The 22500-nt window shown below is 39.3% G+C and overlaps 1 long non-coding RNA gene across 3 annotated transcripts in view; it reads left to right on the plus strand.

The window, feature by feature from the left end:
• LOC118241796 (uncharacterized) overlaps window positions 1–18360 on the plus strand; it is a 78511-nt gene extending 60151 nt beyond the window's left edge. The window contains exons 1-3 of one of the 3 annotated variants that reach the window (XR_014118871.1): window positions 1–131; window positions 15937–16031; window positions 16992–18360. The exon at window positions 1–131 is cut by the window's left edge and continues 321 nt beyond it. This is a non-coding gene — a long non-coding RNA (uncharacterized LOC118241796). Of the gene's footprint in view, window positions 132–8253; window positions 8782–15936; window positions 16032–16991 lie in introns of those variants that run through there. The other 2 variants (XR_004776357.2, XR_004776358.2) reach the window with 2 other exon arrangements.
• The last annotated feature ends 4140 nt before the right edge of the window (window positions 18361–22500 follow it).

Genomic DNA, 22500 nt, shown 5'->3' on the forward strand with positions numbered 1-22500 from the left:
GCGCTATTGTCAGCTCGCACTCCACCCTGGAGGGAAGTTCTCACCTCTCGCTTTGTGGATGGCCAGGCATGGCAGAGGGGGACTCAGTGCATAGCTGCACGTGGGATGGAACGAGTATGCATGTATTAAATGTAAGTACATATATATATGTATGTGTATGTCCAATGCAATTCCTCCAGTGGTGCTCATTTGCCTGGGCAGACTTGTCCCCACTGACTCTCCTGCCTGACCACGGCTGACAGCAGGGGATTATCAAATATTCACTGCCTTATGTAGATTTGTACTGGCTCCTTCAAAACTTACACAGGGGTAGATGGGGAGCTGGGGAGAGGGGAAGAGGTGTGAGGATCCTGGCTTGCCTGGAGCTGTACTCAAACATCAAGAGGCGCCGGGTAATGACCCGAGTTCCCCCCCGCCCCCCTCCCTCCCCCACAGCCAAACCCACCTCTCCCCTGCTCGGTTCCTTTGTACCCCGTTGTACCCTGTGGCCTTCTGATGTGCCTGTGAGCTGTTCAGCCCTGTATGTGCATGCAGGACAAACAAACACAGGCACACTCTCTCACACACACACAAATGTGCAAACACATAACAGTATATGGAAGTGCGTAGCATACTTCTGGGGATATTGGAAGTGAATAGATTACAAATATATAACGATGGGTATATATCCGAAGGATATATGGTAATACATAGCATAAGTCATAAGGCACCATAGTGAAGTTCTCTCTGTTTTTCCAGTCTCTCTCTCTGGATTTTCCTGTTTTCCATGACAAGATGGAAACTTTGCAGTGTAGCATGTGTCCTTCATCATGATTGGCCCAGGTGTAGTGAGATCGTTTATCATGTGTGTGTATTTGTGTCTGCTTACTGTACAGTGTAATTAAAATTCCTCAATGGGTCTTTAGTATACATCCTAACAGCAACATAATTATCATAAGTGTGGGATCTCAGATTCCAGTGAATGTGTGCCTCTCGGTCTCAGTCAGAGTCTCAACTTTCCTATCTCTAAGGAACTGCACAGTGGCTGTCTGTCTCTCTCTTTATCTCTAACTGGATCTCACTCTTATTTATTTACCTGGTCTCCTTCTTTCTACACCCTCTCCTATATTCACATTCACTCCATCGCTATCTCTCTTTCACCATCTCTATCCCAACCTCTCCGAAAGAGCTCCCCACACCGGATCAATGTGCCCATCAAGGCTGTGAATGACATGTGAATTGAAGATGCTTTCATGTCTTTGCAACTTACCTTGTATGTGCGTGCGTATGTGCACATGGGCGTGTGAACGTGTGTCTGTGGGGAGTGTGAGTGAGGGCAAGTATGTGAGTTTGTATGTACGTGTGTATACATGCGCTTGGGTATCTGATTGTGTGGGGGGTTGTGGGTGAGGCCAAGTTTGTGTGTGTATGTGTGTGTGTATGTGTGTGTGTGTGTGTGAGAGTGTATGCGTCTGTGTGTGTGTGTGAGTGTGTCAGTGTGTGTGTGTGTGTGTGTGTGTGTGTGTGTGTGTGTGTGTGTGGTGTGTGTGTGTGTGTGTGTGTGTGTGTGTGTGTGGTATCTAATGACTCTCACTCTACTGGAGACTGGCAAGATGTCATTTGATTTGATGTCATAAATCGATGGCAGTAAGTCTCCAGGGTGTTTTAGTTGCCCTCTCTCTTTCTCTCTCTCTTTCTCTCTCTCTTCCTCGCTCTCTTTTACTCCATCTCTAGAGTCTGACAGGTTAGTTCCACCAGCAAATTACACCACACTTTCATCACTCAAACACTGCTATTCCTACACAAATAGGCTGCCTGCTGAGAAATCCCCTCAGCTGAAGCAGTATCCATGTTCTGAAGTCGAACTTCATTTCCCAGATACCCTTTGTCACACATTGCGACATCTAGCAGGAGAGTACCAAACAACCATTCATCTGTACAGCAGATGCTTATTAATGAGGCTTTCATTAGGTGATACCTGAGGCAGTGTTCCTTCAGACAGATTAATAAACACATATGAGAGCCAGAAAGCACTTTAGAGTTCAGTTGAATGGTGACAAAAGGTTTGCAGGATGCAGATATCACAGTAGATCCATCAGGCTGGTGCAGAACGAATCCAGGACCATTCAAGATTCACAGGGAGCTGTTCTTGGGCCCTTCTGTTTCTGCTCTGGGTTTGTTTGGACTCTCAGGAACGACGCCAATTTATTCTGAGTTTTAAAAGATTCACAAGAGGTGAAGTTGACAGCCTAGGTGCGTCTGGTCAAGGCCTGCACAGCCAAGCACATGCAGCACTGGGCCTACTCACACATATACACACTCATACTCAGACAAGCACATGTGCCGAATGAAACACGACACATGTATATTCTCTACTTTGAAGTAATCTACTCATCCTTAGAACATGGACGAGTGTAATGTATAATCTCTCCTCATGGTCAAACAAGGACTTCTAAACCTTGTACATTGTGGCTACATTGAGACATATCCAAATGCTTTATCATACTTTTAGTTCAGTTCTCTGTATTTTGACTGGCAATTGCATGTAGAGAGGAGACAAGGATTGTGATTTTTTTCAAGAGGATAGTTCCATAATTCTTGACTTCAAAGCATGTGCAGGAGAACTGCTACATGCACGTATGTGTGAGGAGGGAGTATATCCTGAAAGCGCAGTTACATTCTCAGTTCATTTTAGCAGTGAGACATATGACTGGAATGAGTTTAGAGTGATGGAACTCTGTAAAATGAAGACATCCTTCTGTATAAACTGTGAGAAGACATGCTTCTTTATTACATCTGAATTGTCAAGGTAAAAAAAAAAAGATCTGGTGAGAACAAAGAAATACAGAAAAAGAAAAAAAAGGTTGATTTCCTTTCACTCGGTGTCAGAAAATGAGAACTTTCTGTTCTCTAACAGTAAGGCATGCCCGGTAAAAGATTTGTTTAAAAAGTCACAGAGCACCCTACTGTGGATATTTAGCTTTGTACCATTCACCACTGGCCTCACAGTCATGGGGAAAAAAAACTTCCCTGCCATTCTCTCACATAACAGCCTGTCCAAAACTTTCATGAAATTTGGCCTTTAGTATAATTAGTAGGTTTTTTTTAATCAGTCTCCTAATCCTTAGATTAATAAAACTTGCTTTTGAAAATGACTCTTTATTATTAGAAGTTTTATAAATCTGCCAATGCATTGATGATGTAGGTTAGGCATTATACTAGATTTTATCAGATTACTTTCAATGTTAACTGATCAGTCTGCTTCTTCTGTTAATTATTCTATAGTGTATCAGAATAGCTGTTGAGTGAGAAGGAGAAACGATGATGGGGAAAAGATTGGTTAATATGCAGTGATTGTTCAACATGTTTAGAGTTGAGTGAGAAAATGAATTATTCTTTTTGAGGGAGAGACACAGACAGAGCGAGAGTAAGAATGAGAGAGAGAGAAAGAGAGAGAGAGAGAGTGAGAGAACAAGACGGCTATCTAATGATGGCATTGTGATTCCTTCCCATCCAATAAAGAACATTCCTTCTCAGCAATTTGATGTAACTGCTCTCAAATCTGATTGCAGCTCTGAAAGGAGATATTGTTTCTGTCTGATGCACCTGTGACCCCAGCATGCCTGAGCCAGCTGATCAGCCAGAGGAGTGCAGGAAAGAAAAAAAAAAAAAAGAACAACTGCTAGTCTGACCTGCATTACTGCAATCTAAATCCATCGGATTTCTCTGCCCAGATTTATGACTTATGCAAGACAGGAGGATGAAAAGAGAGGGGAAAGAAATGCTGAGTGAGAGAGATGGCCCAAACACTGTGCGATTGCAAGAGTTCTAGTGCTGAGCATAAAGACAAGAGACAGAGCCCTGCCCTGCATCCACTCAGCAGCGGAGGCGTCATGTCCAATCTGAAGCCAAACCTCCCATTAGATTTATTAGAGGCACCAGATCTTAATAAGATCCCTTCATTGGGCTGGATTAGAGAGATGAGGCATTTGTCATCACAGGGTCCTCTTCTGACTACATGCAGCTTAAGATAAGTTATTACAGTGTTCAGACGGCATATATTAAGCTTGCTATGAGCACAGGTGTGTGTTTGTGTGTGTGTGTGTGTGTGTGTGTGTGTGTGTGTGTGTGTGTGTGTGTGTGTGTGTGTGTGTGTGTGTGAGTGAGGTTGGTCAAGCTTAGATCAGATCAAGAGGGAATTATTTGGCGTGAATGATTTAGTAGCAGTCTTGTCAAAGCAAAATAAAGAAAATGTACTAGCTATAATATTATTAATAATATTATTTTAATAAATGAATTAAAGAACAGTAACAATGAACATAAAACTAACATTTAACAGCAATAAAGCAAGTGCAATATTTAAATCCAGTTTGGGACTGTCGGTGGTTTTGTGCATTTTGTTATACACTATTTACACAGTTCAACAATAAATGAAGCACCAGGTTAATTGTTTAGTTACAGAAATCTTAAGGCATATTTAAACTGCTGTGAATTATTCAGTAAGTACACTCAAAATGATGTAGTTACAAGGTTGGGACATAAGATTCCGGATCCCACAGTAGGTCATTGGAGAGTAAAGCACACCACATCACACACACACACACACACACACACACACACACACACACACACACACACACACACACACACATATACTCACACACATACACACACACACATACTCCCACGCGCGCACACACACACACAAACACACACACACACACATACTCTCTCACACACACACACACACACACACACACACATATACTCTCACACACACACACACACACACACACATATACTCCCACACGCACACACACACACACACACACACACACACACACACACACACACACACACACACATATACTCCCACACGCACACACACACACACACACACACACACACACACACACACACACACACACACAGCCTTTCTTAATTTCCCTCTCATACTCCTTCTAGCTCTCCTTATCTCTGTAACTTTGTAACTTGCACAAATGGCCTTTTGCCAGCATTAATACAATCTCAATGACCAAGCCAGAATAGCTAGGTGGTCCAGCAATCACTGCCTGTGTTTCACTGGATAGTGTGTGGCTTCCAGAAATGTCTCAAAAGTTTGAAAGTTCTTAATCTGGTTCAAAGACAGCAAGCTAGATCCTCTTCTATCACAATCCACACCAAGTAGCATTTAAATAATGCAGGCATAACTGTTAAATTCAGTCTCAAAGGCTGCCTGTTTACAATGAACATTAGTGACAATTCATATGTTTAAGATATGTTAGTGGCAATGCTCTTCTTTGAGGACACCTTGCCTTCTCTGAGTAACTCAAAGCACTTCTGTTTTGGGTTCATTATTATGTGCATTAAGTTCTTTGCGGTAGAGACTATATCATAATGGATGGGCAGGACTGGTGATTTATGCCTGTTGTCAGAGGCATAGGGCATTTTCACACCCTTATCTTAGTTCAGATGGAAATCAACCCCCATGAGGGCTACAGTATCACTAAAGAAATGGGAGGCCCTTTACATCATCATCACCATCATCATCATCATCATCATCATTATAACCTTAGTAATTATCAACCAGATACCATGTGGGAAGAATTTCACTTTTTAAATAATGTAGATTAAAATGAGATTGGATATAATATGTCTTTATCACCCCGATGAATCAGCCAGAATCCAGCTGTTCATAGAGTAATCTTAGGGCCACAACTTATGTTTAATTCAATGAACCACCAGGAAATAGATTCCAGGGTGAGATATTCCTCATTATCTTTGATAGAGTGATGTATTACAAGTCACTTTAACAGCTCTCTTCTGTGACTTCAGAAGTATGTGAGGAATACCTTGGTCCATTATCAAGCACCTGGAGATAAAAGGGTAAAAAAAAAATCATTACTTAATTAAAGTCAGGCGTGTTAATTGTTTAATTAAGTAATGGGTGTTCTGTGTCCTAACAGTAATGTGATGTGCTGATATATCCTGCTGTTGTTCTCTGGTGTTAATAATGTTAGTGTTCACACTAATGATATTGTTTGGAAACAGGAAATTGCAAACAATGACCCTGACTAGAGACAGTGCAGCCTTGACTCCGCTCATCTGCACTGTGACTGACACCCAACCCCCCTTATGGGCAACAATTATGGTGATCACCACCCCTTTCTCATTTGCATGTTCTTGGCATGCAGTATCAGGGCAGAAACACCTTTCTAGTGTCTAGTGCCTGTGGTGATGTGAATCAGTCAATGTGGCTCTCCAGACATCCATGCTTTCTTTTTAAACTAGTTGGAAAATAATGTATTGACTGCAGTATCGATTGGCATGATGGTGCTAGGTGCTGTGGTGCAAAGTGGTGTGTGTGTGTGTGTGTGTGTGTGTGTGTGTGTGTGTGTGTGTGTGTGTGTGTGTGTGTGTGTGTGTGTGTGTATGCACGCCGCTGTATCCAGATGTAAATGAGTGTCCTTGCTCTGTCCTCAGCACATTACAGTGGCAAAGGTCACAATCAGTTTCTCTGATTGCTTTCCTCAACACCCTGAACTCCATAGTCTGCCAACCTGACCATGGGCTGCTGTGTTTCTTTTATTACCACCCCCCAGCCGCATTTTTTCCCAATGTACTTATCTTCACTCGACTGCCTTTGCAGAAGTACTGAACAAAGGGCTAGGTTCATATTCAAAGCTCTAACAGGGCATAAAGGCCAAGTATTGTGTTGCAGAGTTGGTCATTCACTAATTACATTTAATGTGTTATGTGTACTTGAGTTACATTTTGATGGACTTTTACTTGTCTGAGTATTTTTAATTCATGACAGTTGTACTTATAATTAAGTATATTTCCGAGGAAAGAAATGTACCTTGTCATTCACATTAAATGACTAATTCCTTTTTAGTGTTTAATTGCATCTTCTTCTAGGGGTCATAGCCTGCCTTGCTATTAGTTGCAGCTCTCACTTTCACTTTATCATTTTATTTTAGACCAAAAGTATCACAAAACAACCCCTAACAAAGTATAGTACCTGTACTTATGGATGCTATTTGTACTATATAATTGTATTATTCTTATTTATTTATTTACATTATATATATATTTTTTTTTGCTTCTATTTTTCATAGTTGCGTACAGAACGTTGTATAGAGGATTTTACAGGAGTTCTTGTTCTATTTATAGATGCAGTTCTGCATGATTTATCGATAAGCAGTTGAGTTTGGTAACGCGCAAGCTTGGATCGCATCTTTTGCAGTTGCAGAGCATATTTCATATTTTGTCAGCAGTCCTCTATAATGCCCAGCCCATGCTGGCTTCTCTGGGCGTATGACCTTGTGTCTGAGTGAGTGTGTCTCTTTAATGTATTTACTCACTCCTCGGAGGGGTCTTCATTCGTTGCTTTTCTGATGACATCTGACACATCGGTGATAGGATTTGGCCCCCATATGCCAGATTAGCGTCATTTGGTTAGCGTCACATTATTACATTATCGGTCCTGGGAGCCAGCCAGCTGATGCTGTGCGTCCGTCCCAGTGCTTGAATAAAACTGGGGAAACGAACGCACAACGTCGATAAGATCACGCAACAGCCACTGCCCGATACTTCTTCTCACCAAAGGACTCGTCCCTGACCCCGCCTCTTCTGTTAAACTTGGCGCTTTGGAAAATAATTACCGCTCACATTTGGAAAATGATAGGATTTTAGTTTTCCGATAAGTGGCCATTAAATGTTATGTGCTTGCGTGCGAGTGAGCACGCGGTTATCTATTGAGGCAGCAGAGAGGACGTTTAAAAATAGCCATAATGTATCTTATGTATCACGAAACTAACAGCCATAAAATAATTTAACCACCCATACTGAAAAAAATGTTTAAAAAAATGAATGCGGCACTATGAAATATACTAAACCGGATCACAAGTGCGCAATTTACTAACTTGATATTTGAAAATGGTATTGTTGAAACAACACTTGTATATAGGGTACTGTTATATTAGTTATGTGGGACCAGCGTCTACAATTCCCAATTATTCCAGTAAAACGTAATTTTTCTTCTAGTGTGTACTGATATTTCCCAGACCTGCATACGTCCAGCCCTGACTACGCACTAGGTATTATATATCTCTTCATATCATCAAAGCTGCGCTCAAACTTCATTAAAATATCCAGACAACAGCCACAAATGCCGGACACAGCGAAACACTACTCTTTATGCATCAGTTTTGTGCTGAATATGGTCTTCGCACCTGCGTATTTACACAAAAACACATAAATCTCCTGTCATCCTGAGAGCGTCTCTGTGTGGTCGCTTCGCAGCAGCGTCATCGTCATAGACGGTGAACTTGGAGCGAGAGACCGGCGCGCTTATTTCGGGCCACTCTTAAATCCACTCCGTGATTTGTGAGTCTTGTTATGACTGAATAAAACATGGCATTAAATAATGCAAATGTCAACGGACATTACACCTGAGCTCTACAGAAAGACTCGGCCCAGGAGCGCAGCACAGCTCCATATCGCATTCCGCCGTGATCACAAGATTCGACACACACAACAAGCAGCCTGCCTGTGATCCATATTTCATTTTGTTTGCGGCTCGGCGAGGGTCTGACGAGTTTGATTGCACGCGGTGAAATATTTAGGGCTGAATTTGAGGAAATTATAGCGGAACGAGAATGTCTTGATCCTGTGAAGGGGCAGCATGCAAACTCGTGCAGCGAGTCATCGTGGCTGCTTTACATTCAGTTGGCTTTAGGCGCCATGCTTTGGTTGCGGGAGCTCTACGGACGGTTTGTTAAGGGGAATGCCCGGCAGATGGTACGTGAAGAACCCAGTCGAGAGGACTGGTAAAACATTTTTGTGGAAGAAGCAGAGCCTGACTGATTTCTTGTTCAAGAAAACGAAGGTTCATGCATCACACAGTGCAAAGATGAAAGTGCAGGGTTTGATTTGCGCTATCGGAGAAAACCTCGTTGAGTAGGAGGCGACGTCTGATAAATGACTCGTAATGGTCCTTGTCCGCGTTTAAGGTTTGGTATAAAATATTGATATCATCGATATGATAGAGAGGGTTGTTTGAATCTAGCTCTAAGTGCTGGATGGGGGGTTATGTGTATTCATATTTACCACATTTAGCTGAGGCTTTTATCCAAAGTGAGTTACAATTAAGACTGAACACAATTTATGTAAGGGCCTTGCTCAGGGGCCCAACAGTTGCAACATGGTATTGAGAATGGCCCAAGAATGGTTGTAGATTAGATGAAAATCAGCTGCCTTAGAACACCTAAGACAATCTTCAGTAGTTGTTCTGGGTATACTTTCCTGAAGGTCTATCAGTTTTACATATGAAAATGCCATTTTAACAAGGCAGATGTGCAATCCACTTGTGTGAATCTAAGCTAACACTGATTTCCACAAAACTCTGGCCAGATCTATATTTCTGCATCTATAATTCTGTCAGATTTGTTTTTAATTGAAGATTTATTAGACTTACAAGCCTAAAACGTCATTTAATCAGAGTATAGGTGGTACGGTATGAGTGTGAGACTGATTTAAAATCTAATTATTTTGTCGCATGCATGCTGTACACAAACAGACATCACAGAAAAGCAAGCCCAGCTCTCTGAGCATCATTATCAGTGTGTGTTTAGGCATTCTAGGCCTTGTTAAGGTGCTGTAGATAAAACAAGGGCTATCTGAACTTGACAAAAAATGGCAAATCCTTATTACAATCAAAGCCATAGCAAAATACACAAATGTATTATGGATTCAGTGGAACTAGACTGAACACCTAGTAATAGAAGAACACGCCATATATGCATTTCAAAATGCCACCTCCCACCTAAGATCCTCCTGTGAAGGATGTGATGTATATGACCAGTGTTACTGTAGTCAGTATGAAAATAATTCCTCAGATCTATTTATGATGAATCAGTGGAAATTGAGTTCTGTCACCTTCATGTCTGGGCCAGTTCCTTTTGTCTATGATGGTTGTTGAACACTCACTATCAAAATCTGTGAAGCTGATTATATCTTCTGGTCCCACAGCAAGAGCTCCTGCTTTGCTTTTTCATGTGCTAAATAAGTCAGATGGTCTCCCCATTTTGGTTTGGACCTTTTATTACGAAAACGATACATTTGAGTGCAGGCAAGTAAAGCAGTAAGATAAGGCCCCTGTGAGACCATACCGTAATTTCTTACAGTGCCATACAAAAGATCACATAGGAGGTACACTGTAAGTATCTTTTCTGGTTATGGGCTTCTGCGAATCAGCTACACACGCATGCTGAGAAGCAGCCTGTCCTGTGTTTGCGTATATATTATTAACTAACTTTGGCATGCGAGATGGTGGGACAGATAAAGAATGGTCAAGGCAATGCAGAACAGTCACAGAGTGTATAGGGACTGTTGAAAGCATATGTCAGAACGAAAGGAAAGCCAAACTTCAGACATTTTCTGAACCCCTGGCCACACACATTTTGGGTCCCAAAAAGAGGACGTCTGGGAAAGAGAGGACATATGGTCACCCAAATTGTTACTGTTTGTTTTTGTCACAAATGTTTATGGGCTCTATGAGCTCATGTACATTGAAATTAAACATAAGAGATAAATTTGGTCTACTGACATGCTAACAAAACCGGTTCTGGTTTCTCTCATCGGTTGATTACCAGGTTTCTGGGGGATGCCAGGGATTTTGGGCCATGTGAAAAAAATTACCAAATGTTTTAATAATTTCTTAGAGCCCCTGTCAGTAACAGGCCCTTAGGATTGATATAACCCTGCCCCCTGTGGTGCCCCATATTTTGGGAAATTACCTAAATTTGCCAGATCTTGCCCGTCAAGGAATAGGGATTGTCCCCATGCTATTAACGGGACCGGGGGCTTGTGAAAAGCTGAAGCGTCTGCATCAGCTGCCACAATTCAACACCATTGTTTGTACTTGTTAGTGATTTATGAGATTTTATATCTTTGAAAGACAGGCATGTAAAAAATCATGCGGTAATGATAACAATAAGTGAAGTTGTACCAGTAATTTTTACACAATAAAAGTGCAATGCCAGTTTCATTAAGTTAAGGTACAACCTTTTTTTATAACTGATAATAAAATCAGTACTGGCTTCAGATACATGTGGCTTGGAAAGGCAGACTGAGTGAACTGTACCTTCTGATGTCTGGTGGTATCAAGACTGAGGATCATGTCCATGTGCTACACAGCTCCGAGGGTTCACGCTTGTGTTTGAGTCTGTGAAGCTTCAATGATTCGCTCAAATTCAAATAAAGGCCATCTCTCATCACTGAGATTCCTCTCATAATTTAATATGGTTTATTTCAGTTAAACTTTCAATTGAATTACAGGCTATGCTGAGAGGCAACTGTAGGAAAGGCTCAGTGAAAAGCAGCCCTTTACACACTGGTGCCTTCCTTTTAAAAGCCTTATTTGTGTATGCCTGTGGGTGTAATACAGAGCAAGTCATGCTTCTGATCACATGGTCTTCTTAAAATGTTCACCCTCTTTGTAACCCTGCCCAAAGAGCAAGAGTGAGCCACTGCTCCACTATTGACTGCAAGGCTGGCAGCTCATCAGCAGTCCCCTGACATTTTGCTCATCAACTAGTGGTTGAGTAGAATCATTGGAAAAGGCCACTTTCTAACACTTATTTTATGTTTATTTATTTTCCTTTAAATTGGTTTATTTTTAGATTTTTATAAGTGATTGATTATTGTTTTTTTTGTTTGTTTGTTTGTTTTGCCCCTAAATATTAGTTTGATAACTCTTCCCACAGTTTTGATTAACCATCTAGCAACACTGATTTAGCTATGCAATCAGTCATTTAGGTAAATTGGTTTTACAATTAATTACTTAATGTGGGAATTTAAAGTATGAATACCACAAAGCTGCTAAAAAGATGCTGATTATGGGATTAAATGCCTGTCACTCTCCCGTCTCTTCTTTCACTCTGCCTGTTGTTCAAACACTCTCCTTTCTTTTCATATACTCTGCTGTCTCTTCATATATTCTTTTTTCCCCTTTTCCCCCCTTCTTAATCTGCTGTCCCTTATAAAAATAGTGACATTTCTTTTTACAGATATTCTTTTATACTCCTTGAAATGTGAATTCTTCCTAAGAGCTCGTGTTTAAAATAAATGTGTGGGTCTTACACTCATCTTCATTTCTGTCTGATAAAAATTGCAGCTTTTATTAAGTACATGTTTACATGGTTGCATTGTAAAATGTTATATCTGTGTCTATAAGATCGGTCCCCATTTATTAGATTGTCCACAATTCCGTCATTTTCATTTTACTCCCCTGCTAATGTACAATGTTCAGTAGTTCACAATGGAATATGACAAATAATTAAGTGTAAAATAATTGATGTATAGAGGCCCTCAAGCCTGTCCTGATGGCCTCCCGATCCATCTTAGGATTCAACAAATGGGAACATTCAGCAGACAGAAGAGTAGTCATTAAATGTTTGTAAAAGGTAATGATTAGGAAAATAAATGACCTGGAACAAGCGTTTTAAATCATTACATTTAAATTTAATCTCTTCATGTGTTCGAGCATCTGTCCACCAAGATGTAACAGATACAGAGTTATATTAAAAGTTGATTTACACAGGTAATAATACCAAAAGTGTGCATATGAGTACTCAGGCCATACATATCTGTGGATATGGCAATGAGATATTTAGGATGTGTTTGGGCAAAAAAGAGGTCTGTCTTACTTATCCGTAATTTAGACTGAACTGAAGTCTTTTATTCCCCTTCAGCGAAAAGCAGTGTCACATGTCCTATGTCACTGTCTAACCATTGAGACAAGAACATTTGTCAAATGTGTAAATTCAAAAAAAGCAATGAGTTACAAATGCACACACTAAAATAAGTGATCAGTACTTGCTTTTTAGTTGTTACTGTGTATAATTTGAATATTTGTATATTTTCATTAAAAATATTTATAGAAATAAAAGATGCCTTTGGTTTTAAAGGCAGGAGCTGATATTGAAATTTCCTCATTCAAAAGTGCTGCAAAAAAATTTGGAGATCTCAAAGGTATGAACTGTCTGCAGGTAATTTCAATATCCTGTATGTGCCAACCAGAAAATCAGTTCAAGTATTCTTGTAGCTTGAGTCTGAATACAGATAACTTTTCCTGAATATCGACTGACTTTTCCTGAATATTGACTGGAACATTTTGACTTTTGTCTTAAGCAAAAACCTATTACTGTGAGGCCATTAGAGAACAGTCTTAGACTCATTTTCTTTTCTGTAGCTTTACTGAATTTCTCTCCCATAACAGCAGTGAAAGGCCCACTTATGAAAAGGCATCAAATTTTAGTCTCCTCCATAAATATTTATTATCCCTCTACATATACTCATCCCCCTAATACACAGAATTAAATTCCATTACCAAAACGATGCATTTGGCCTCTTAGTGTAATTAAAATTTCACTTCTTTAACTTCTTCAGCAAGCCATCTCTATACATCTTGTAGTTTACCTTTTTCTGCCAGAGTGTAACAGGAGTGATCATGAGGCGGATGCATACACTGAGAAGAGTCATTAGTATAGTCCACGGTCATAGATCCAATGTGGAGACTCTGGGAATACATTATAAAACACAACACAAAACAGGCTATAACAAAATAACAATAACACAAGCAATCACAGACGAAGCATGGATAAACCATCGTCACAGGCAGAGCACTAGAGCACATACAAAAGAGGTACATAATCACAATGATCCGCAACAAGACGAACAAACATAGGGTATAAGCACATAGTATAAAAAGCGTTAAACAAGACACACGTGATACAAATCAAAGGTGGGAAAGCTTAAACAAGGGAGGGAACAACAAGGACAACAAAGCAAAATAAAGACATGAGACACAGTGGAAGAACAGTGACTCCATTCCCACAGTCAGAGCCTGACTAGAAACTTCATTAGGTCCTCCACCTCTCCTGAAATCTCTCTTTAGTGCTGAAGAATGTATCTCTTGAGTTAAAGAGATTGCTAAGGACAAGTATATATGTCGTGAGTGCCAAAACCAGATGCACCAGTGCAGTTACATTTTTTTTTACATTAGATTTAGTCATTGTTTTCGTGTTTTGATGAAAATAAAAATGTAGATTATTCATTTTACTACAAGGGCAAAATGACAGTACATTTAACAAATACCCACAAACCCTCCCCCCAAGGGGTTTGAGTTCCTACTGTCAGTTTCCACCATCAAATTTACACTCTAACAACTTTACACTTGAAACTAGAGACACGTGGGTATCTGTATCTCTATCTCTCTCTCTCTCTCTCTCTCTCTCTCTCTCTCTCTCTCTCTCTCTCTCTCTCTCTCTCTCTCTCTCTCTCTCTCTCTCTCTCTGTGTGTGTGTGTGTGTGTGTGTCTTCATGTGTTCATGTGTTCAGGGTCACAGGGAGGCATGCAGTGATGAGAGAACATCTCATGCTAAATTGTAAACCAAAACTTTCAAATTTTTTTTAATTCTTTTTTTTTTTTTGCTTTTTTTTTATTCACATGAATGTTCTGCCAGAGTCAGACAACATCCCATATGTCTCTGTTTAAATTATATGAAAGTAATAGTCATTTCATTATATGTTGTCTTCATGTAATATTTCAGTGTTTAAATTGAAATCAGTTTAATATTAGTTTGTTTTACAATGTTGTTATCATTACTAACAAAATGTTTACTGAATTAAGCCAAAATGGAGAATCCAGTACTAACTGTACTTTAAAACATTATGCAGTTTTGTAAAATGTTTCTAACCTTCAGACAGGCGAACCTAGGATTTATTGGTAATTGGGCTTGGTAAGACATTTTACTGCTTGAATGGTGGATGTTGTTAAAAAGGAAAAGCACCAGAAACCTTTATGAGTTGTACATACAGAGTTGATAAATAATTGAGTAGACATCCTCTTCTTTACAACATGTACATTTAATAAAATGTATTTAAAAGCTTATTATTAGCTAGCTCCCTTATATAACTGACTTTTCTATATAATACTTGAAAAAAAAATCAAACATCCAACTACACAATGAAATGGATAACAACAATATTATGGACAAGTAAAAGAGCTCAATATAAAGAATATAATATAAATATAATATAAAGAAGTTATGACAACACGAAAAATGGCCAGCTTTACCACTGACGGAAATATGTAAAAGTGCTGAACAACATTTGCTTCAGAACAATTATTAACAACAAAGTATCTAGTGGTCAAGAAATTAGCACTTGACAGGATGATCTTAAGAAGATCTTCAAATGTAATGCTGTTTGTCTACAAACAAAGATCAGAATTATCCAGAGTCTTCTCTGTGGTTCTTTATGGATGTGAAAGCTAGAACATAAAATGCTGGACAGGAAGTATCTATGCCTTTGAACTTCACAGTTGATGACTTTTGAGAATACCTTCAAACCTGAAAATCTCTATGGCACTCTTCATTAAATTTAAACATGATTATGGACAAAGAATCTCTCTGATTCATTTCAGCATAATCCAGCATAAGCCATTCAGCAAAATTCATCATAAAAGAACTACATTTAAAACATCCTATGATTTTGCGACTTAGCTCCTTTCATTCAGAAGGAATATAACTATGCATTATCTTATCATCAGGCATGGGACAGCTTTTAAAACTAATTGGAGGTAAATGAAAAATCTCTCAATATAATTGTTGAAGTGAACACTTAATAATAAATAATATTATCCACTACTACTCCTTCTCCTGAAATTTTGGTGTTCATCTGCTCATCTGATCTGTTGCTTAACATTAGTTAACACCTGCATGCATGGGTAATTATGTAGTGCATGTTGATGTCAGGTATTGCTTAGGTGTTTTTGCTTAGAAGTGCCAGTATAAGGGCACATACTGATACAGTACCAGTGCAACACTAAGGGAGACCATACAATGTTGTTCAAAATAAGCCAACTAGTGTGATTATAATTATTGCCTTTAGGAGGTCTGGAGGGACCTGAAGACTGGACGTTTGGAAGCCTGGCTGGTGACCTGTGACATGGAGATGGTGGAGTAAAAAAAGTGACAGAACTAATGGTAAAGTTACCCCTTTGCTTTTTCTTATGCTAAGCAATAAGTATGACCCTCCATTTGTCAAAATCTGGGTTCTCAAACCTCCCACAAACCTCCCATTTAACATAAAATGGTTAGAGCCAGCACCAACCACTAATTCTTCTTCTTTCTTACTGCATCTTTCACCTGTTTTGATCTGCAATTAATATTCATGTGCCTTTTCATGATTATTTGAGTAATACATTTAAAACAATGTAAAAAAAAACATTTTTAAATAATACTTTATCCTCTAAAAACAACAACAAAAACAGCTTCACTTGCAGATTATTGCCTTTTATGCTTCAGTTAAAATATAAAGTCTACAAAAATAAGACAAAAAAACTACATTACATATGGAAGTGTAATTGTTTAAATTAACAGAGTGCAGAAAAGAAGAAGATATCAGCTGATAACAAAAAATCTAAATAATGCAATTTTTGGATATAGTAATAATTACCATACACATGCTAAAAAATAAACACGCATACCTCCAGAAGTATCTCAAGCCATCATAAAAGTAACGTAAACGTGGTCTGCACACCCCATTCCCACATCTTAATTTACTTGAACTTGACAGGACTGATGTATAAGCTGACAAAAAATTGATATGCCTATGTGTTCAGTGGCTCTCCTTGAATATTGGTTAAAATGGTCAAAGGAATGATTACTGAAGACATGTTTCACAGTCATATAAACTCTAAATACTGTAAACTAACCTTTAGCGTTTAGGACATATATTGGATGATGTCATGAATCCTGTGGATCTCACTTGTTTCCCCAGTGCCACACCCACATATACTTCCCATATCACTAACCACTAACAAGTCTCACTTGGTCCTCATTTCCCCCTTCCATTTATACTTCCTCAGCCTCAACCTCCTTGCCACAGTATTGTCACATTTATGTTGCTTACTGAACTGGTATTCTGTCTGTTTGCTTTGCTAGTTGTGGAGCTTGGACTGTTTCCTATTCCCTGCCTCTCACCTGACCCTTGGATATGTCCCAGAATCTGCCCCCCGTTGCCACTTTGGACTGGACTGACCACAACATGCAAAATGCTCTCACTATATACAGATTAAAGAAACCTTGCTGTGAACTTGGTTCACAGCAGCTTAGTACTCTTCTTGGTGGAAGGAATAAAACTTCTATGAATTAGATTCTGTCTGTCTTGAGTGCTTACTTTCATTATGGATGAACATTCCAGGATTCAGGGTTACAAGCATCATCATTTATTGTTGCTTTTTTCTCTGCAGTGCATTGTATGATGACCAGTAATATTGGCCATTGTGGCATGAGGTCTCAATCACAAGTAATAAATTATTTTCTTGGGAGAATGAAAGAACTAGATACATTCTTGTACAACAATAGAACATGTTTTTTTACTTTTTCTACAGGAATTTTCTCATTTTAGCTCCCTCCTTCTAAGGAAACAAGGAAAATGTGAGGACAGAAGAATCAGTGCTAAACGGATTGAGTTGCCCTTGTTTAATGACATCACTTGTTGATGATGTGATAAATAGTTGTATCATCACTTGTTGATGATGTGATGTATAGTTGTATCATCCATCACTGGACTTTTATGAATCTGCCAGTACCCAGAAGGTGCTATTTCAATCACTGCTCTTCAGTTTTATCCTGAACCACATGCTGCCGGGATTTTTTATTTAGTCTGAAAACACATGCTTGCAAAATGAGAACTGACAAGACATGCTTCATCTGTGCTTTTACAAATATTCTAAATGGTTTTAACCTAAACCTAACAGTAAAACCAAAATTAAGGAATCAAATGAATTTGTAAAGATATTTTGCTCCTGCTATGGCATTTAAAACGAACAAGATGTGACTGGTGGTGGCGAATTTATACCATAGGTATGCATAACACACTGCAATAAAACATTTCTTTCCGCACAGGACACAGCAGTGTTTTCTTGTTCTGGAAAGCCTCCACTTTCCACATTGACACATCCATAAAGATGACAGAGTTCAGGGGGTAGTATGGTTTCCACCCCTTGGGGTCATTGTTCCCGTGATGCTAGGCACCATGAGGTTTTGTTTCCACTGCTGTTTTAGTTTTGTCCCAACATATGATTCGTATATCTATGATTTGTGTATCCCTAATCATCCTGTGTATTTGTACACCTCATTTTCCTGCCTTACTTTGTTGGTCATTGTAATGGTAAATCACCTTCCCTTCTTCTGTCTCCTGTCCCCAACTTTGCTTTGAAACTGCAACTATGTTTCAGCATTGTATTTTGGTTCTGCCTCTCAATCTCATGGCATTTTGACACGATAATGATCACTGGAATATGCTTAATAAACGTTGCTCGACACAGCTCTTGTGTCTCTGTCTTAGCTTCCTCCACATCACAGATGTACATTGGTGGGGAAATATCCCCAAAAGAGGCTGGACCAAGATGGTGGCATGAGTGGATGACCCAGTAACAGCTGAGGTATCATTTTGGGTACTTTCTTACAAAACATTACCCATGGAAACAGCTGCTTCAGAAAAGGACTGGCATAAACCGATCAACATTTAAATGATGACATTTACCTAAAGTAATAAAAAAAAAAATAGCCGTATGCCATGAAATTTGGGATAGATCGATGTTCTCACAAAAATGTGATAGTGACTGAAGTAATGGAAATTGGAAATGAGAAGGGAAACGAAAAAGAGTTTTCAGAAAAATGCACTCATATGCATGGAAGAGTAATGCAGAAAGAGAATTTAATTCATTTTATAATATTCCTTCCAAACTAATGCCACCACCAACAAGGAAGCCGCCATGGTACAAGAGTTCATTCAATTCACTGACAAATCATGAAAAGAGAACAAGGAGATGGTAAAAAATAATCAAGCTTTGAATCTGTCCATCTCTGAAACTCAGTGTGAGCCAAGATATTCGACATGGAATAAATAAAACAAAGAGTTGAAGAGTAAAATAAACAAGCAAGTTCAATAGTCACTGATGGAGCATGCATTTGGAGGATGTGAGACAGTCCACTTCAGAAAAAATAAAGGTCAGAAAGCGACAGATATTTGCAAAGCTGTGGTGAACAGATTAGATGTACTGAACTGTTGTGGGCATATTAAAAGCAAGAGCAGATATACAGAACAAACCGTGAACAGCGATAGTATGATTCGTGGCCAGGAGCAACATGGAATCATCTCTGGCCTGTAGTTGCAAAAGCAAGAAAGGAGGGAAAGAAAGCTTTCTTTGTTGGAATCAAGGCATTCACAGATGGTAATAAAACTTTTGAGAAACTACTCTTCAGACCCAGATGTTAAGGAGTACCATTGTTTATGGTAAAGTTGCATGAGAAGTATTATTGTTAAGCCCTGGTAAAATTTTAAAATAAAAAAACCTCTACACAGCTACATTTGATCTTTTGACATAAAATTTTCTTCATGTAGTACTTCTATGTATCATGAGGCTACGTCTGTAGTTGTATTTCTGCAAATTTTCAGGCTAAGTCCACTCTCGTCTCAGTCCTACCAACTGCAGGTTTAAGGTCCAGATGTGTGCAATCAAAGTGCAACGTGATCTCAGTATAAATACACCTGTTCTGAAATGCCCCTGCATCTGCAACAGCACTAAACAAGCAACATGAAGGCCAAGGAGCTCTCCAAACAGTTGAGAAACAAAGCTGGGGAGAAGCATAGTTTCCAATTTGGTTATAAAAGCATATCCAAAGCTTTGAACATCGTACAGAGCATTAAATCCATTATAATAAAATATAAAGAATACAGCCCTATTATATTTTATGGCATTTAGCTAATGCTTTTATCTAAAGCACCTTATAGTTATGACTGCATATAGCTTGAGCAACAAGGGTCTTGCTCAGGGGCCCAATAGTAGCAACTTGGCAGTGGTGGGCTTGAACCAGCAACCTTCCAACTACAAGTCCAGTACCTTAACCACTGAGATACCACATACACCAGACAAGAGAAGGCTGCCAACCAAAACTCACAGACTAGGCAAGGAGGGCATTAAGCAGAGGTCCAAAAAAGACACCAAAGGTGGAAGAGCTGCAAAGATCCTCAGCAGTGAGGGAGTATTTGTCCCAAGTCATAGCTCTGGCTCAAGTGACTCCACAGAGAGTCTCAGGCTTCCCAGACACATGGAAGAAGGTTTCCTGGCCAGATCAGACTAAAATGTAACTTTTTGGCCATTGGGAAACACTATGTGTGGTACAAACACTGAGAACACCAATCCAACACTGAAGAGTGGTACAGCCCATAATTTTCCATCACCATGAGAACACCAATCCCAGACTGAAGCAAGGGAGTGGTAACATGCTGTGTTGTTGCTTTCCACAGTAGGGACCAGGAAACATATACAAGGCAATTATTGAGGAAAACCCATTTCAGTCTGCAAGAGATTTGAGATTGGGATGGAGTTTAACTTTAGAGCAGGACAATGATCCTAAACATATTGCTAAAGCTACACTGGAGTGGTTTACAGGGAGATACATTAAATGTTTTGGAAGGCCTCGGTAAAGCTCAGACCTCAGTTGAAAATCTATGGCATTACCTGAAGATTGATGTACACCAACACAGACCATCTAACTTGAGGAAGCTGGAGAAGTTTAGCCTTTAAGAATGGGCAAAAAAAGTGGGTTAGTACATTAGCAAGGTACTATATATATTTATGTATTAGCCAAGATTGTATGTGCTAGACCATAACCTGGTCACTGAGCAGTTTTGAAAATAATGTAAATTATACAAAGGAGTCTAGTACAGACTCAGCAGTATCATATATTTGCAGAATTTTATAATATATAATTTCAAATTAGGCCTTTAATAACATTTATTCTTAATTCTTTTATTTTTTAAAAAAGAAAAACTACCAGAGGAGAAACTCATTAGATTTGTATGTAGGAATATAATCATGAGGGTGCATACAGCCTGTGGGGTGCTGACATTCTCGAGACAGTAGACTGATGTTTGCGTACTCGGTGGGTCAACTCTTTAGCCTATTTTGTGCAAGTAAATTGTTAAACCAAGTCTGACTCATTTATTTTATTTGACTGTTTGTCCCTTTTCCACTTATGCCTTTCTCTCGCTGTTATGTCACACACACACACACCCCCCCTTCTCTCTCCCTCTGTTTTTAGGAGCTAAGTCACTGAGAAGGTAAGACCTGCTCCAATAAATCCCAGGTCACCTGATAAATTCCTGTTTTATTAACATGACTGAGACAACATACACTAATGTATATTTAGCTCCAGCTCAAGTGATTCCTGGGGGCTCTGGAAGAGAGACTGAAACTACCTCTCATGTCATGAAGGGAGAGGGACCCAGCATGTGAAATAAGGGCAGATTGAGAGAGGCCAGGTTTTTTGTCATCTTCAAACTCCCATCACTCAAAACCTGCTGTGTATTCCTTTAATAAAAACATTCCATGTTCATTCCAAGAAATACACTTTATTACTGGGGATAGCTTTCTCCATTGCTCTAATATGGCTGGATTTTTAAAATAAATTGTACATTTTGTGTTTTTTGAAACATAACTCCTTCGCTAATGCTGTGTTTGGAGATGGTGATGATACTGTCAGGCTTTGTGCCAAATTCTTCATATCCAAAGGAAATATACATATAGATCCATAACACAGTGAGTCAGATGTTCTTGGAATTAAATCTGGATTAAAACTTATCAATGATTTAAGAAATGTGAAGAGGCTTATATTTTGTATGGATGGGGGCCAGCTCTAATTTTTCCACATTCATTCTTTCCAGAGACAGAAATTTAGCTGTGATTCCGCTGATCAACTTCATGGTCTCTCTGTATACTTCAAAAAATTTGATTCTGAAACTATTTCACAGCCAGGTGCAGAGATGTACTGGCATTCCTTTCTAGTTTTGAAATTCTGCTGTTACCCCTCCAGGAAGATGCTTTCTTATTTTAACATGGGCTGTTATATTAAATTAATGTTATAGGAGCTTAATCCTTTTGATTTCAAAGCATTATCATTCATAGATATTCATAGAAACTATGGAAACACACACACACACACAGAGAGAGAGAGAGAGAGAGAGAGAGAGAGAGAGAGAGAGAGAGAGAGAGAGAGAGAGGGGGAGAAAGAGAGAGAGATTGATGTTAGATATTGATGTCTCACCATTTGAGAAATAGTGTTCACATTGATATCTCATCCATAAATCTCTTTTAATACCCCACAGTACAGGTGTGGGTCTATTATTAGAACCACCCTTAAGAAAATGAAAAATTATAGTGCAAGGTGCCATTGATTAGGACTTCCATTACTGAATATCCATAGTGTGTCTCTGTGATGAGCTGCTGTCCATTGTTAAGGCTCTTCCTTGTCCTCTCTTTCTTCTGTACTGCTGTTGCCTCTCTGCCCTTCTCTCCAGACCCACTATGACCTGCCATCTGCTCTAAGGCCCCTCTGCCCTAAACTCAGTGCAGCTTTAATGCAGAATAACCTCTTCTCTTTT

Source organism: Electrophorus electricus, chromosome 2 (assembly GCF_041902795.1).
Source record: "Electrophorus electricus isolate QZ-2024a chromosome 2, ASM4190279v1, whole genome shotgun sequence".
NCBI classification, from domain to species: Eukaryota; Metazoa; Chordata; class Actinopteri; order Gymnotiformes; family Gymnotidae; genus Electrophorus; species Electrophorus electricus.